Raw genomic sequence first — 15533 nt, forward strand, 5'->3', positions numbered from 1 at the left:
CTAAGCCAAATTCAGTTAGAGTAAGGTTGCCCATTCCTTTTTGCCTTCCTGTTCTTCCCCTCCACTGTAACAGTTTTCCCTGGCCTCTTCTATATGAGATAATTTGCCCCATTCTGTGTCTCTCCACCTCCTTTCTTTATATTCCTCTCTCACCTCTCAATTTCACCTTTAAAGTATCATCCCTTCCAATTGATCCTGTTCCCTCTGTCTATATATACCTGTACACATATATACACACACTCACATATGTACTCATGTGCCCATATACCCTCCTACATAGACATATATGTATGTGTACATACATATACATTTGTATTCCCTTCAACTATCCTTATACTGAGAAAAGTTTCATAAGTTACAATTACTGTTTTTCCATGTAAGAATGTAAATAAGTTAAGCTTTGATAAGCTTTTGATAGTATAATTTTTTTTTCCCTGTTTAACTTCTAATGCTTCTCTTCCTTCTTGTATCTGAAAGTCAAATTTTCTATTCAGGTCTGTTTTTTTTTTTTCATCAAGAATGCTTGAAATTCCTCTATTTTATTGAATGAACATATTTTCCCCTGAAACATGATACTCAGTTTTGCTGGGTAGGTGATTCTTGGTTTTAATTCCAGCTCCTTTGACCTCAGGAATATCACATTTTAAGCCCTTTGATCCCTCAGTGTAGAAGCTGCCAGATCCTGTATTATCCTGATTGTGTTTCCACAATATTCAAATTGTTTCTTCTTGGCTGCTTGTAATATTTTCTCCTTGAACTGGTGTAATGGGAATGTACATTTTAAAGATCTTCCCTGCCCCTAGGCTAAAGTACACCTGGAGCCTGGGGTGGGAGGCTTGTTTTTCAGTGGATACTTTTTGATTGGCCAATGGGTCCAAAAGGTTGTTACATTCTCTGAGCCAGGTGAAGGCTATATAAGCCCTGATGTGGGGCTTTGTTTTGGGGGCTCCCTTTGAGAAGTGTTCTGTGATTTGATCTGGATTCTGGGAAGCCGTTGTCCAGAGGGGGGCCCCCCCAGCTTTGAAAAACCCAGATGTTGATTTGGTATGGATGTAATGGTTGGACAGTTTGGAAAGCTGTCTACTTGATCTGTTTCTGTCTTGATAATTCTGTCTGTATACTTTGAAGTTCAGGGTGCTGACCTTTTTCCCCTGAACAAGGTAAACGATATATGTTTCACTGACTACCCATTTTGAGTTGCTTTCCTTTATCAAAGCAGATCCAAGAACCTATGTTGGCAGCAAACCCTGAGGACGCTTGGGGTGCTTGCTGCTACAACTGGGAATTCTAGAACCTGGCTATAATATTCTTCAGAGTTTTCTTTTTGGGATCTTTTTCAAGAGGTGATTGGTGGATTCCTTCAACCTCTATTTTGCCCTCTGGTTCTAAAACATCAGGGTAATTTTCCTTGGGAATGTTTTTTGTTCTATGAATTAAATTTTATGTTTATTTTTAGTTTACATCATTCATTTCCACAAGATTTTGAGTTGCAAATTTTCTCCCTATCTTTCCCCCACCCACCACCCCAAAACAGTGATCTCACTCTATACACCCTCCCCCAATATGCTCTCTCCTATATCCTCCCCCATTATCCCTCTAACTTTCCAGTAGGGCAAGATGGATCTCTATTCCCCAGTGCCTGTATATCTTATTTCCCAGTTGCAGGTAATAACAATAATACATATATGTAAATATTTGATTTTAAAACTTTGAATTCCGGATTCTTTCCCTTCCTCCCTCATCACCGACCCTTACTGGGAAGATAAACAATTCAATATAGGTTGTACATGTGTAGCTATGTAAAACATTTCCATAGTGAATATTTTGTGAAAGACTGACTATATTTCCCTCCATCCCATCCCACCCCCCACTTGTTTTATTCTCTACTTTGATCCTGTTCCTTTTCAAAAGTGTCTGCTTCCAAAATCCCTCCCTCCCAACCTGCCCTCACCTCTACCATTCCCCCTCTCATCCCCTTCCCCCTATTCTCCTGTAGGTGAGATACCCTATTTAGTGTGTATGTCATTCCCTCCCTAAGCCAAATTCAATGAGAGTAAGGTTGACTCATTCCCTTTTTACTTCCTGTTCTTCCCCTCCATTGTAACAGTTTTCCCTTGCCTCTTCTATATGAGATAATTTAGTCCATTCTGTCTCACCCCATCTCCTCTCATTATATTCCTCTCTCTCCTCTCAATTATACCTTTTAATTATCATCCCTTCCTATTCAATTGGTCCTGTGCCCTCTGTCTATGTATACCTGTACACATATATACACACACTCACATATGTATTCATACGCCCATATACCCTCCCATATGGACATACATGTATATATACACACACACTTATATTCCTTTCAACTATTCTCATACTGAGAAAAGTTTCATAAGTTACAATTATCATTTTTCCATGTGGGAATGTAAATAGTTCAATTTTGATAAGTTCCTCATGATTTCTTTTCCCTGTCTACCTTCTCATGCTTCTCTTCCTTCTTATATCTAAATGTCAAATTTTCTATTCAGCTCTGGTTTTTTCATCAAGAATGCTTGGAAGTCCTCTACTCCATTGAATAACCTTGAATTTTCCCCTGAAACATGATACTCAGTCTTGCTGGGTAGGTGATTCTTGGTTTTAATCCCAGATCCTTTGACCTCCAGAATATCATATTCTAAGCCCTTTCATCCCTCAGTGTAAAAGTTGCCAGATCCTGTGCTATCCTGATTGTATTTCCACAATATTCACATTGTTTCTTCCTGGCTGCTTGTAATATTTTATCCTTGATATGGAAACTCCACAACCTGGCTATAATATTTGTAGTTTTTTGGAGGGATCTTTTTCAAGAAGTGATTGGTGGATTCTTTCAACCTCTATTTTGCTCTCTGATTCTAAAACATTAGGGCATTTTTCCTTGAGAATTTCTTGAAGGATGTTTTCTAGGTTCTTGTTTTTATCTTGACTTTCAGGTAGTCCAATAATTTTTAAATTGTCTTTCCTGGATCTTTTTTCCAGGTCAGTGGTTTTTCCAAGGAGACATTTCACACTGCCTTCTATTTTTTCATTTGTTTGAATCTGTTTAATATTATCTTGATTTCTCATAAAGTCATTAGCTTCCATTTGCTCCAATCTAATTTTGAAGGAGTTATTCTCTTCAGTGAAATTTTGAGATTCTTTTCCATTTGGCAAATTTGTCTTTTTAAGGCATTCTTCTCCTCTTTGTCTTTTTGAGCCTTTTTTGCCCTTTGAGTTAGTCTATTTTTTAAGGTGTTATTTTCTTCAGTCAGGTTGTTGACTCTCTTTTCATGATTTTCTTGCATCATTCTCATTTCTCTTCCCAACTTCCCCTTCACTTCTCTTAATTGGTTTTCAAAATACTTCTTAAGCTCCTCTATGGCCTGTAATCAGTTCTTTTTTTTCTTTTGAAGCTTTTGGTGCTGGAGTTCTGACTTCATTGTCTTCTTCCCATTCCATGCTTTGGTCCTTTTTGTCCCCAAAAAAGGAATCTAAGGTTTGCCTGCTGTGCTTGCTTTGCTTCCTTTGTTTGCTCATGTTGCCACTCAATTACTTGACTTTTGAGCTTTTTTCCACAGTAGAACTCTGATTCCAGAGAGGAGAGCTTTGTCCCAAATTGCTGGGGTTTTCACAGCTGCTGGAGCTATTAGTTGGATGCCCTCTCTGAAGCCTTCACTGGCTCTGGCACCTGGTCACACACCCCAGGACCTCTACCCAAGACAGGGCTTCAGATCCAAGGAGGTTAATCCAAGAGCAATTACCCCTCAGACTTGTATCTTGGTCCCCCTAAAATCTGCAGGCCAGGAGCTCTGAAGCAGCCATGTGGCAGCTGCTACATGGTCACCGTGCCTCCTCTGCTTCTCCCTCCAGGGGGCAGAGGCCAGACCACACTCTCAAACCCCCTGTTCCCAAAGTCCACACTGACCTTTTACTTAGCCTTTGACATTTACAGGTTGTTAATTCTGGAAACCACCACAGCTGCTGGTGATCCACTCTCCTGAAATCCCTCCATCCAGGGTTGGTCAGGGTGCCCATGCCCTGTGGCTAAAACCGATAGCTCAAGAGGTGCTGAGTTCTGCTCCCAGTGTGCTGTGATGGAGCCTTCCTGCCAGCATGCCCGGCTGCCTTCAGGGGGAGATTTTTTTCTCTCTGTCGCTTTGTGGGTTCTGTAACTCTACAGTTTGTTTAGAATCATGTTTTATAGGTATTTGAAGTGGTTATGGGTAGAGCTCATGGAGTTCTCCTGCTTCTATGCCACTAACTTGGCTCCCCCCAAAAATAGAGATTTTAAGATCAACCTAGTCTTATCCCTACGTCAGAGTTTATACTAGTTCTTTATCATAATTTCTTCACCTCCCTTCCTTCCATGCCTAACTCTCTCTCTCGCATAGTGGGGTTTGTGTGTCACCAATAACAGCAGTTGCTAAGCCAAAGAAAATATCATTCTAATTACAGGTGAGAAAATTTTTAGCAAGCCCACCCTCCTTTTCAGATTATATCACAGGATACAAGTTCCATATTCTACATGCTCTCCACCCAAACCCAATGTAGTTAAGGGACTTGTCAAAGAGGGCCCTGCCTGGTACCTTGTGCACTAGGTCCAGCCTGCTGCCAATCTCTGTGGATGAGTGTGTTGGGCTTACTTTTGGACATTTCTGATGAAAATGCCCATTTGGTTGGTTCAGAGCATGCAAAGATATTCTGTAACTATTTCCTGTCTTCTTACTGAGAGGTAAATGATAGTCTTTGATGAGCTGCAGAGCCAGAATTCAATGTGCACACAAAAGGCACTAAATGGGAAAACAATTACCTTGCAGTGATCAAAGGCATACACATTAAGAGCCTACTTATTTCATCTTGAACTCTTATCTCACTAGAGAGCTATTATTGAGCAACTAGGTAGCTCAGTAGATAGAGTTTGGGCCTGGAATCAGGAAGATGTGAGTTCAAATTAGGCCTCCCTTGGTTACCCTCAACTGATTCTGGTCAATTCACTAAACATTTGTTTGCCTCAGTTTTCTTATTTGTAAAATTGGTATCATAATACTTTCTACCTACCCCACAGGGTTGTTGAAAGGATTAAATGAGATAACATTTGTAAAGCTTTTAGCACTGTATTTGGCACACAATAGATACTTAATAATTGCTTGTACTCCTCCCTTCCTATTCCTGCTTATGTGACCTGTGAAGCATGCTAACTCTCTTTCTTGCCTTCTTGTGTTTGCTCTTTCGGCCTTCAAGAAAATGAGTATTAGAAATGGAACATACTAGGCTAAAATCTTGTGAAATTTGAAAGAACAGAAGAACCACCAGAAATCTATATCACAGTTTACCAGTAGCCAAATATTAATTAGCATAGTCTTAAAGAGGTACCTATAGGAGCCAGTTTACCTATAAATTAACCCAACACCTGAGATGATATGTCCTTCAAGTGAAAGAGGAAACTTGTATATATGTATGTGTATAACTAGGTTATACTGTACCTTTAAGTGATCTCAGTGAGGCAAACAAATCTTTATCTATTGATATAAGCTTGAGCCCACTCTTCCCAGGAACTAATCTATAGAGGGAAGAATATGACTCAGTTTGAGAGGTGAGGTATTTTATGCTTTGGTTTTCACGATTTAATTTCGACAAGTACCCTTTTATAAAAACTATTTGATGAAAAACTAATGATATTTCAAGCTATTTTATGTTAATTAATTATGTGATATCAAAGAGATATCAATGGGTTAAATGAGACTGGGGTACTAATGGCATTGAGGACTGAAAATACTAGAATTTTCAGTGGGAAGAATCCCACTGGATTTAAAGAGATAACTCTAGAAGTCTGAGAGAACTGATATAGCCAGATGAGCTCTGGGGATCTTCCTTGCTAATTTGTTTATACATTTGGAGATTAAGTCCAAAGTCTCATTGCACTATTAGTGCACTGCCATAGGCTTTGTAGATTATATACTGGCTTCTGAGGCAGTTTTAAGACAGCTAAAATTAAGACAGGAAACAAATCCTAAACACCTTCACCCTAACATTAAAGTCTGGCAGGTATCAGGTCAGCACTGTCACTTTTCCTCAGAGTCTGTCTCATCTATAATCATTATGTTCTGCTTACTTTTCCTCACAATTCTACACTACATGCTGCAGACTCTGATGGCATTGTGGCTATAGGAGTTTCTGAGACAAGGGATATTTGAAACTGACTGAATAGAAGATCATCAAGAACCTTCACAAGAATGGCCAAGGGAAAGATTAAATATTGGAAGAATGATCTGGTCTCTCTTTCCCATGCTATATAATTTTTTAAAATACACTTCTTTTAATTTTCTCTAGCTGAGTTTCTTTCATTATTGAGGGCAAATGTCCAAACAAAGATTTTCTTTGAACGGGCCTGTAAAGGTTATGGGATTTAAAGATCTTCCATGCCCCATTGGACTTGCTGACATAGCAGGAAGGGGTGGAGCAAGAGGAAGCAGAAGCCAAGCTAGAGTTCCTGCAGTGACTGGTGGCTGCAGCAGCAGCAGCAGTAGCAGCCAAGGTGGAGGCGGAGGCTCGAACTTCTTTTTTTTGAGCCAGACAGAATTTCTGCTAAGGAATCCTGCTGAATATTGCCAGGGACCGTAACTGCAAGGGGGGGGGGGGGAGGAGACTGCTGTGAGCATGCTTCCTGGGTGCTGAGCAGTTGCTGTGAGTAGGGAGAGGAGGACCTTTGCTTGAGGTAGCCTGTTCTGTTTTAAAGGCTTAAGAATGTGGGTGTTTACTACATTAACCATGTGTGCCAACTTCATAACTATTATGATGGCTTTGACTTTCTGGTTTTGGGACTCAGTTATTTGGTATTTTAATAAATGTTCTAGCTTTATCCCCCATATAGAGAACCTGTATATTATGTGATTAATAACCACATCAGCATATTTATAATTGCCATAGGCATTGTGAATATTGCATTGTTGATACAAGGCCTCTAATAAAGGGTAAAACAGTAAAATATAGTTATTGTGAAATTTTTCCCATCAGCTTCTAGAATAACTATCTATATCTTGTAACACAAGCACCCTCAAATCAGCTGATGAAGTATAGCAGCAAAAGAAGACCAAAATCTTTTGTGTATAGGAAGCAACAATTTCATGAGTTTTCCTCAACCTTCTAAGAGCTCTAAGAGAGAGAAGGAAGACAAGAAGTTATCTGTCTCATCAATTTACAACTTAATTCTCTTGGTATCTTTGGGAATTACAGTTGGTTGAGATAAAAAAAAAAGAAACAAAAGAGGGATTCTTTTCTAGTTCATGTCATACTTAACTTTGCAAAATCGTTTTTCTTTGCATCAAGACGTAGGGCCTTATGAGGCCTCTAGGTGGTGCAGTGAATAGAGCACTGGCCCTGGAGTCAGGACAATCTGAGTTCAAATCTGGCCTCAGACACTTAACAGAAAAACTAGCTGTGTGACCTTGGGCAAGTCACTTATCCCCAATTGCTCTCCAAAAAGAAAAAAAAAAGGATCTAGGGCCTTAGGGGCAGGTAGTTGGCACAGTGAATATGAGCACTGGCTCTGGAGTCAGGAGGACCTCAGTTCAAATCTGTCCTCAGACACTTAACACTTACTGTCTGTCTGACCTTGGACAAGTCACTTAACCCCAATTGCCCTGCTTTCCCCCCTCCAAAAAGCCAAAAGCAAAAAAAAAGAAAAAAAAGAAAGAAAAAGGATTAGGGCTTTAGCTAGGGTCCATAAAACTGTTTTTTTTAATGTAATGTCCCTAAACTCTAGTAGGTCACTCACTGCAAGGTGGTCATTATATAGCAGTGACTTCCTGGGAGTTTGGGTTAGATGCCTTATGATTCAGAGAATATAAGATGAGTAAATCCCATGTTCCCCATATAAATACTAGACAAAAAAATTACCATCTATTAAATTTGTTTAGGACCCGAATTTCTTATTTCATTTAACTCTATGCCTTCTTCCAAACTCTAAAGTATGAGTATTGGGTACCATGAGTCTTTCAGGGTATTTGTTTAGTATGTTTAAATATTAGAATGCCTTCCAACTATAAGATAGGTCAGCTGGCAACTACAGGACTCTGTCAAATTCTACTCCTTGCCTCATGGTGATCTACGTAGCAGTAGCAGGGGGAGAGTGCAAAGAGTGAAGAATCAAATTATTGGAACATGGAAATGATGAGGTACAGGCTCTGGGAATCCCCTTGGACTCTGATTGAATATTCCCATTTGCTGAGACATATGCCTCAGGCCATAAGCCTTTCATTACAGCCCATCCCAAACCTCTGTTATTAGTCGAGCCCTCCATTACCCAGCTAGCCCCCACCCTTGATCCTCCCAAAATATCTATATCCAAATCTGTTACACCTTTGAACTGGCCTAGCCCACCAGCAACTTCACTCATTTACTGGAGTCTGACATCATTAACACCTCCTGAAGATCCTCCCCAAACTGCTCCTGTAGACCACCCCTAGATTCCTCCCATAGCCTTTCTGTAGAAGACCCCATCTTGCCTCCAGGCGGTGTGAGAGCGCCATAGAATTTTCTAGTGAAAATTTGCTGTGTCCAATACAAGCCTGATAGATACTGAGGCTCTTTAAGAGTCTACCCAATTTGGTGAACTTTTGGGAACTACAGGCATAGGGCCTGGAAGTCCCTTCCTCCATAAAGGAAGATTTGGGAATAAGCTTCAAAAAACAAACAAAACAAAACAAGACAAAAATCCCACAAAAAAGTATCTTAAGTTTTCCCAGTTCTCTAGCACCAAGAGAACTGAAAGAATCTGGCTTACATTTCCAGTTGGGGTATCTGTTCTTGTCCTCTATTCTTCAGAAGCTGTGTCCAGGTCCATGTTGTCCAACATAACCAAACAGCCTCCTAACTGTCTGATCTAATGGGACCTGAGAGGTCAGGCCCCAAAACACACACACACACACACACACACACACACACACACATTCCTCCAAGGTATTTGGAGAGCAAGAAGAGAACAGGTAGAGAGCGATTTATGTACCTTCCAGTCTCGGCTGGAGAAGAGCTTGAGATTAGCAGTGTTTTCCAGTATCAGGGAACCATAAAAATGATGAGGGTCATCATAAAATGATGAGGTTTAGGCTAGGGGTGCTTGAGATCCCAAAATACCAACATGCCATGTCCTGCCAAATGAATTCAACTCAAGTCTTCTCTCAGCCAAAGAAAAGTAAAGTTTATTAAAAGATCGTCATATTGGGTAGACTCCTAAGGAGCCTCAGTATCTGTAAGGCTCATATTGGACAAGTGGGCTTGTATTGGACACAGAGCAAGTCTGTGCTAGAAAATTCTATAGCACTCTCACACCACATGGAGGCAAGATGGGGTCTTATATACAGAAAGGTTGTGGGAGGAATCTAGGGGTGGTCTAGAGGAGGAGTTTGGGGAGGGTCTTGAAGAGGAGTTAATGAGGTAAGACCCAAGTAAATGAGTGAAGTTTCTGGAGGCTACCTGGAGACAACAGACAATGGTGGGCTAGGCCAGTTCAAGGGTGTAACAGATTTGGATATAGATATTTTGGGAGGATCAAGGGTGGGAGCTAGATGAATAATGGAGGGCTAGGCTAGTAACAGAGTTTTGGGACAAACTATAATGAAAGGCTTATGGCCTCAGACAAATGCCTCAGCAAATGGGAAGATTACATCAGCATTCAAGAAGGTTCCCAGAGCCAGTACCTCATCCGAAATACATGAAAAACACAGAAAGACAAAACTCCTATTGACACTTCTATAAACATTAACCATGTTTCGGGGCATAATATCTCTATAAACAAATGCAAATTAGTAATTACAATGTGATATAATTATGTATAATAAATGGAGGTGAAAGAACTACAATTAATTGTTGACTAAGTAAATTAATTCTAAAGAATTGATGTGCTTCTGTGGGGCCTGAGCTCAGGCCCTAGCCCAGGCCTGCGGCAGACAGCTAGAGCAGACTTGGGACATCTGTGCGCCCTGTGACCTCCTGGAAATGGCCTCCTCCTCCAGACAGCCCGAGCCTATGCAGTTAAGAAGCCAGTTTTAGTAACCCAGTCCAGCCAGATGGATGACCTGCCTTCTTCCATGCTGCTGAAAGATTATCAGAATGTCCCAGGAATTGACAGGGTCGATGATGTTGTGAAAAGACTCCTGTCTCTGGAAATGGCCAGCCAGAAGGAGAAAATGAAGATAAAGACAGCAGTTTCTAAACCAGATTTTTGTAAACCCAGAAGACACCATATCCCCGGAAGCTCAAGTTATAAAATTGATAGTCAAGATCTGAAACTATGAAGAACACATGCAGAAGCATCAAAAGGCAAGGCTCACAAGTGATTCCTGCTAATGTCCATCAACCAGCCAAAGAAGGAACTCAAAAAACTTCAGCAGACCAACTTTGAGGAGTTTGAGAAGAAATGTAAAGAGCTGGGTATCGTATACACATTTCCTTCTCTGTATTACCGACCTGCACACTGACAATGGGTGACTCAGAAGACTTTTTGTATTAAGGTTTTCCAGGAGGCACAGAAGCTGAAGAAGCTAGAGAAGCAAGAAGAAGCACTGAAACGTGAAGGAACAAAAAGGTCAGAGACTCAGGACACTTGGATCTCATAGCCCAGGCTCAGTCAATCCTTTGGAACTTTATCTAATACAAAAAAATAAATTAAGTTAAAGCCACCCCCCCCCCCAAGCTGATGAAACAAAAATAAATCACTGAAACAGAAACTTCCAAAAAGAAAATGACAAAAAAAGAGACAACATTGCAAACTCTTTTGGGCAACATCTAAAGCAGTCCTTAGTGGAAAAAAAAGTATATTTTTAAACAAATTCATTAATAAAAGAGAGAAAGAATGGATTAAGGATTTAATAATGGAACTTTAAGAAAAACAATTAGAGGAACATCAAAAATCCGCCCTCCCCAAAACTGCAGTAGAACTGATGTGGTTAGGGGTGCTCAAGACCCCAAAATACCAACGCGCCAGATCCTGCTGAATGAATTCGACTCAAGTCTTCTCTCAGCTAAAGCAAAGCAAAGTTTGTTAAAAGTTTGCTTGTACTGGACACAGAGTAAGTCTGTGCTAGAAAATTCTGTGGCACTCTCATACCACATGGTGTAAGATGGGTTGTGGGAGGAATCTAGGGGTGGTCTAGAGGAGGAGTTTGGGGAGGGTCTTCAGAAGGGGTCAGATAAGGTAAATGAGTGATTAAGGGTGGGAAGTTATTGGAAACTACAGACAATGGTGGGCTAGGCCAGTTCAAGGTTGGATTGATGTTTTGCTAGGCTCAAGGGTGGGAAGTAGATGGACAATGGAGGGCTAGGCTAATAACAGAGGTCTGGGCCCAGCCACAATGAAAAGTTCATGGCTTCATGCAAATGCCTCATCAAATGGGATGATTTAATCAGAGTTCAAGGGGGTTCCCAGAGTCTACCTCAAGGACTCAAGGAGAGCTCAAGGGGGTTCCCAGAGCCTGCAACTCATCAGAACTACTGAAACATCAAAGAAGTGGAAGAAACATCAACAAAGTAGAAAGAAAAATTTCATGTAATTGGTAAATATGTTTAAAATAAGTTAAACATAATAAATTTGATCAACTTTTAAAAAGAGAAGAAAATCTGTTTTCATTTTAATATATAAAAAGAAATGTGTGAATAAATAACACATTTTTCTTAATTAGACTTTAGAAATCTAATAACTTTGATGAAATGGACAAATATATACAAAATATTAAAAAATACAAATTAACAAAATTATAAATAAATAATTTAATTTAGCCAATGGACTGCCAAAGGGAAAAAAAAAGAAAAAGAAAGCCAGGACTAAATAGATCTATAATTGAATTTTACCAAACACTTGAAGAAAAATTAATTTCAATATTATGTAAAGCATTTGCTAATATAGAAAAAGAAAACATTTTTCCAGACTTTATGATACAAATAGAGTTCTTGAGAGTTGCTGTGCAATAAGAGAGGGAGCTGTTCCCAGAAAGGCACTGTCACTCAAGAATGATAGTGATAGAAGGACAATAGATACCAATGGGGAACATAAAAGGTATGTGGGCTCCACTGGTAGCATAAATTTGATGATTCTCATGCCCAGTGAAAAGTACACTTCTTAAAGCCACATAAAGTTCAAATTTCTATAAAGTTTGTGGATTAATAACTGACATGATTGTATTAGGAGACTACCCTGTCACTAATAAAGAAAGACAGTGGGGGTAGTCTAGACAACTGAAACTTAGAGAAATGATTGTTAAAGACAAATGATTGGGAGAGCCAGAGGACCCCTTCCCTTATTTTCCCCCTAAAGTACTGATTTTAGAAGTTCATTCTCTTGAAAGACATTACTGATAATGAGATTGGATCAACTTTCTTTTTCAAATAACATCTAGGTGGGGAAGCCACTGTGCTCTGCTCAGGCTTGGGTGGGGGATAAATTATTGGAATAAATTGCCCAAGGCTGGGGGTAACTTAAAAATGAATTATATAATTAAATTTCAGATCCAGTCCCTCACTGTAATATTAATTCTCTCATTAATTGTTAGCCAATCAGAGTTGATTGCCATCCTCAGGAGCACCCCTTTTCCAATGAGCATATAAGCTATGAGCCCACTGCCATGATTGTCTTTGGTCTAAGACAGAGATGGCCAAATGACCATGCTTTTATTAATAAACATGATTATATTATTAATAAAATGGTTAAATTCCCCATAAATTATGTCTCAAATCCCTTTAAATGTCACAAAATAATGGTATTATCTGAATTATTATCATAGCATAAAAGTGACTGGAATGGAGATGTGGGGTGTGGAGAGCCAGGTACCCAATTTAGTTAGACTTTAGCAAAAATGCAACTGGGCTGTGGTTGAAATAGAAAAACTGTTTTTCATTAGTTCTCAATTTCTAAATGTAGAAATGTCATATACACAATATTTCTTTTTGAACATTTATGCAAAAACATTAAATAAACTATTACAAAGAGGTTATAATCAGATATTTAAAAGATTATACATTATGGCAAAGTTGGATTTATGAAAAAGTCAGGGTTGGTTGAATATAAAAAACATTACAAACAAGAGACCATATTAATATCAAAATTATAAAAATTGCATGATTTTATTAATAGATGCTGAGAAAACTCCAACATCTGTTTGTAATTTTTAAAAATCTAGTAACATTAGGAAGAAACATACCTTTACTTAATATGGTAAATAGTATCTACTTAAAACCAAAAGTAAACTGTATATGTAATGGAAAAAAGACTGGAGGCATTTCCAGTAAGATCAGGGGTAAAGTAAGAACTTCTATTTTCAAAAATATTTCTTTTTAATATTCATGAATATTCTAAAGCCATTTCAAATTGATGAGATCAGATTATTAATTTTCAGTGTAAGGTTTTAAATGTTGGAAATTGAGAAACAGTAAAAATCAGGGCCTGATTTAGCTTTTTCTTGATTGCCTACTCTTTTAGAAATGATAGATAATATGTTAATAATGCAGATTTTTCTTAAAAGATTATTCTTAAATGCATTCATGCATACATTTTTCCAAAATGCCAGTTTATTCAACATTTACCTGTACATTGTTTTATTTAGTTCTAGAAATACTAGCTATAGCAGTATGAAGGGGAAAATAAAGAAATCAAAGGAATAAACATAGGAAAAGGGGAAATAAAAATATTATCTTTTACAGATGACTTGATAGTCTACCTAAATAACTCCCAACAGTCAACTAAAAGTTACTTAAAACAATTTATTCAAACTTGAGTGATATAAAATGAATCCTTATAGATATTGCATACTTTTGCATGTTATCAATGCTGCAGGGAAAGATAGAAAGAGAAAATTAATTCACAATAACTATAGACTCTAAAAAAATATTTGGAATTGTGAAGGAATGCATAGAAACTATATAAACAGAACTACAAAATATTCTTTATGGAAATAAAGACAGATCAAATAATTGAGGAAATATTAATTGCTCAGAGTTCAGCTATGCCAATATAGTAAATATTAAAAAAAAAATACATTGCCTAAATTACTTCACTAATTCAGTATTGTACCAGTCAACCAATCAAAATACTAATTGATAACCATATGCAGATAAGGTGAAAAGTACAATAAAATTCACCTGGAAAAGCAACAGATCAAATATCTTAGGAGAAATTGTAATTTTTCAAAAAGGGAGAAGAAATGGACCAGGGTCTAGCACTAACAAATATCAAATGATATACAAAGCCATGAGGGTGAAAATCACATGATGGTGCTAATACTGGGCTGTAAATCTGACCAATCACTCTGGACATCTAAATTGCTTTAGAATTATTTATTCAGTAACAAACTAAGACAAAACATTCACAGAAATCAAAGTACAGCATTCACAATGCTATGGCATAATAACATCACTAAAATGGCCACATAGCTTTCACCAAAGTGGTCACATAGTTTTAAACAAAGGACATTCATTTAGTAACTCAAGAATACTAAGTTCTTAATTCAAATATCCTTAAGGAGGCAAGCCTCCTTAATAGACACAAAGTACAAAGGTAAAAGTTCTCCACCCCTAGGTCACAGTATCACAATCTTCTTAGTCAGCCTCAGGTACTCCTGCCTGAATCTGCCCAACTGCCACTTGGATTCAAGGGCAGACAGCTCTCAGTTCCTTGTTCATCTCCTTGTCCAGTTCTTTGTCTAGTTCCTTGTCCAGTTCCCCTTCTATATTGAAGCTCACAGTGTCCAGTCCACCTCAAGTCCTTCACAGTTCCTGTTTCTGGAAAGACAAAGCTTAACAGAGCCACAATAATATTCATAAACATTGCCGGCACCATCATCAAATCACTACCTGCCTGTGAAATCAACTCAGACCTACCAACGAAGTCTGAAAACTCAACACAAATCATCAGTATAGAAATCAACACAGAGCCACAGACAAGGTCCAAGAGGTCCATAAAAATCATCGGTAGCGTCTCAGGACCTCCAAAACACTCCTTCAGGATTTCTGTAAGCAGAAAACCAGAAAATCCTCTTTTAGGGATTCCAGTAAGGTTCCAGGACCTCTGTACAAAGTATCACAAACAAACATCAACACAGATAGAACAGACAAATACAGAGTGCTAGGATACCACACGTTTTCTCCTTTTCCACCACAAGAGCTCTCTTCTCAGTTCTGCTCTCTCCAGCCTGGGCCTCTCCTTATAAAATGTCATTAGCTCCTCCCCTTCCTGTTGCAGGAGTTCACAAGTTCTGGGGTTCCTAAATTGTGGGATTCACAAGTTCTGGATCTGAAAACTTGATACAATCATGAACTGAAACAAGGTTTTAACTACTTCTGTGCTAATTAAATAGCTGAAACAAGGTGTTAATTCAATAGTTGAAGTAAAGTGTTTACTTCATTGTTTGCCATTACACTCTCTTAGGCTTAACCCAAAACAGATTAAAAAGAAGAGAAATGACTAATATTTTCATCTCTCTCTCTCTCTCCCTCTCTCTCTCTCTCTCTCTCTCTCTCTCTCTCTCTCTCTCTCTCTC

The 15533-nt window shown here is 38.6% G+C and overlaps 1 pseudogene; it reads left to right on the forward strand.

Annotated features, from left to right (window-relative positions):
* Window positions 1-9992: 9992 nt before the first annotated feature.
* On the forward strand, window positions 9993-10660 carry LOC138152875 (small ribosomal subunit protein uS15m-like; annotated as a pseudogene).
* Window positions 10661-15533: the final 4873 nt, after the last annotated feature.

The sequence above is a fragment of the Petaurus breviceps genome, unplaced genomic scaffold, assembly GCF_028583685.1.
Source record: "Petaurus breviceps papuanus isolate PSGF00001 unplaced genomic scaffold, PetGlider_PUasm1.0 90977, whole genome shotgun sequence".
Classification (NCBI taxonomy): Eukaryota; Metazoa; Chordata; class Mammalia; order Diprotodontia; family Petauridae; genus Petaurus; species Petaurus breviceps.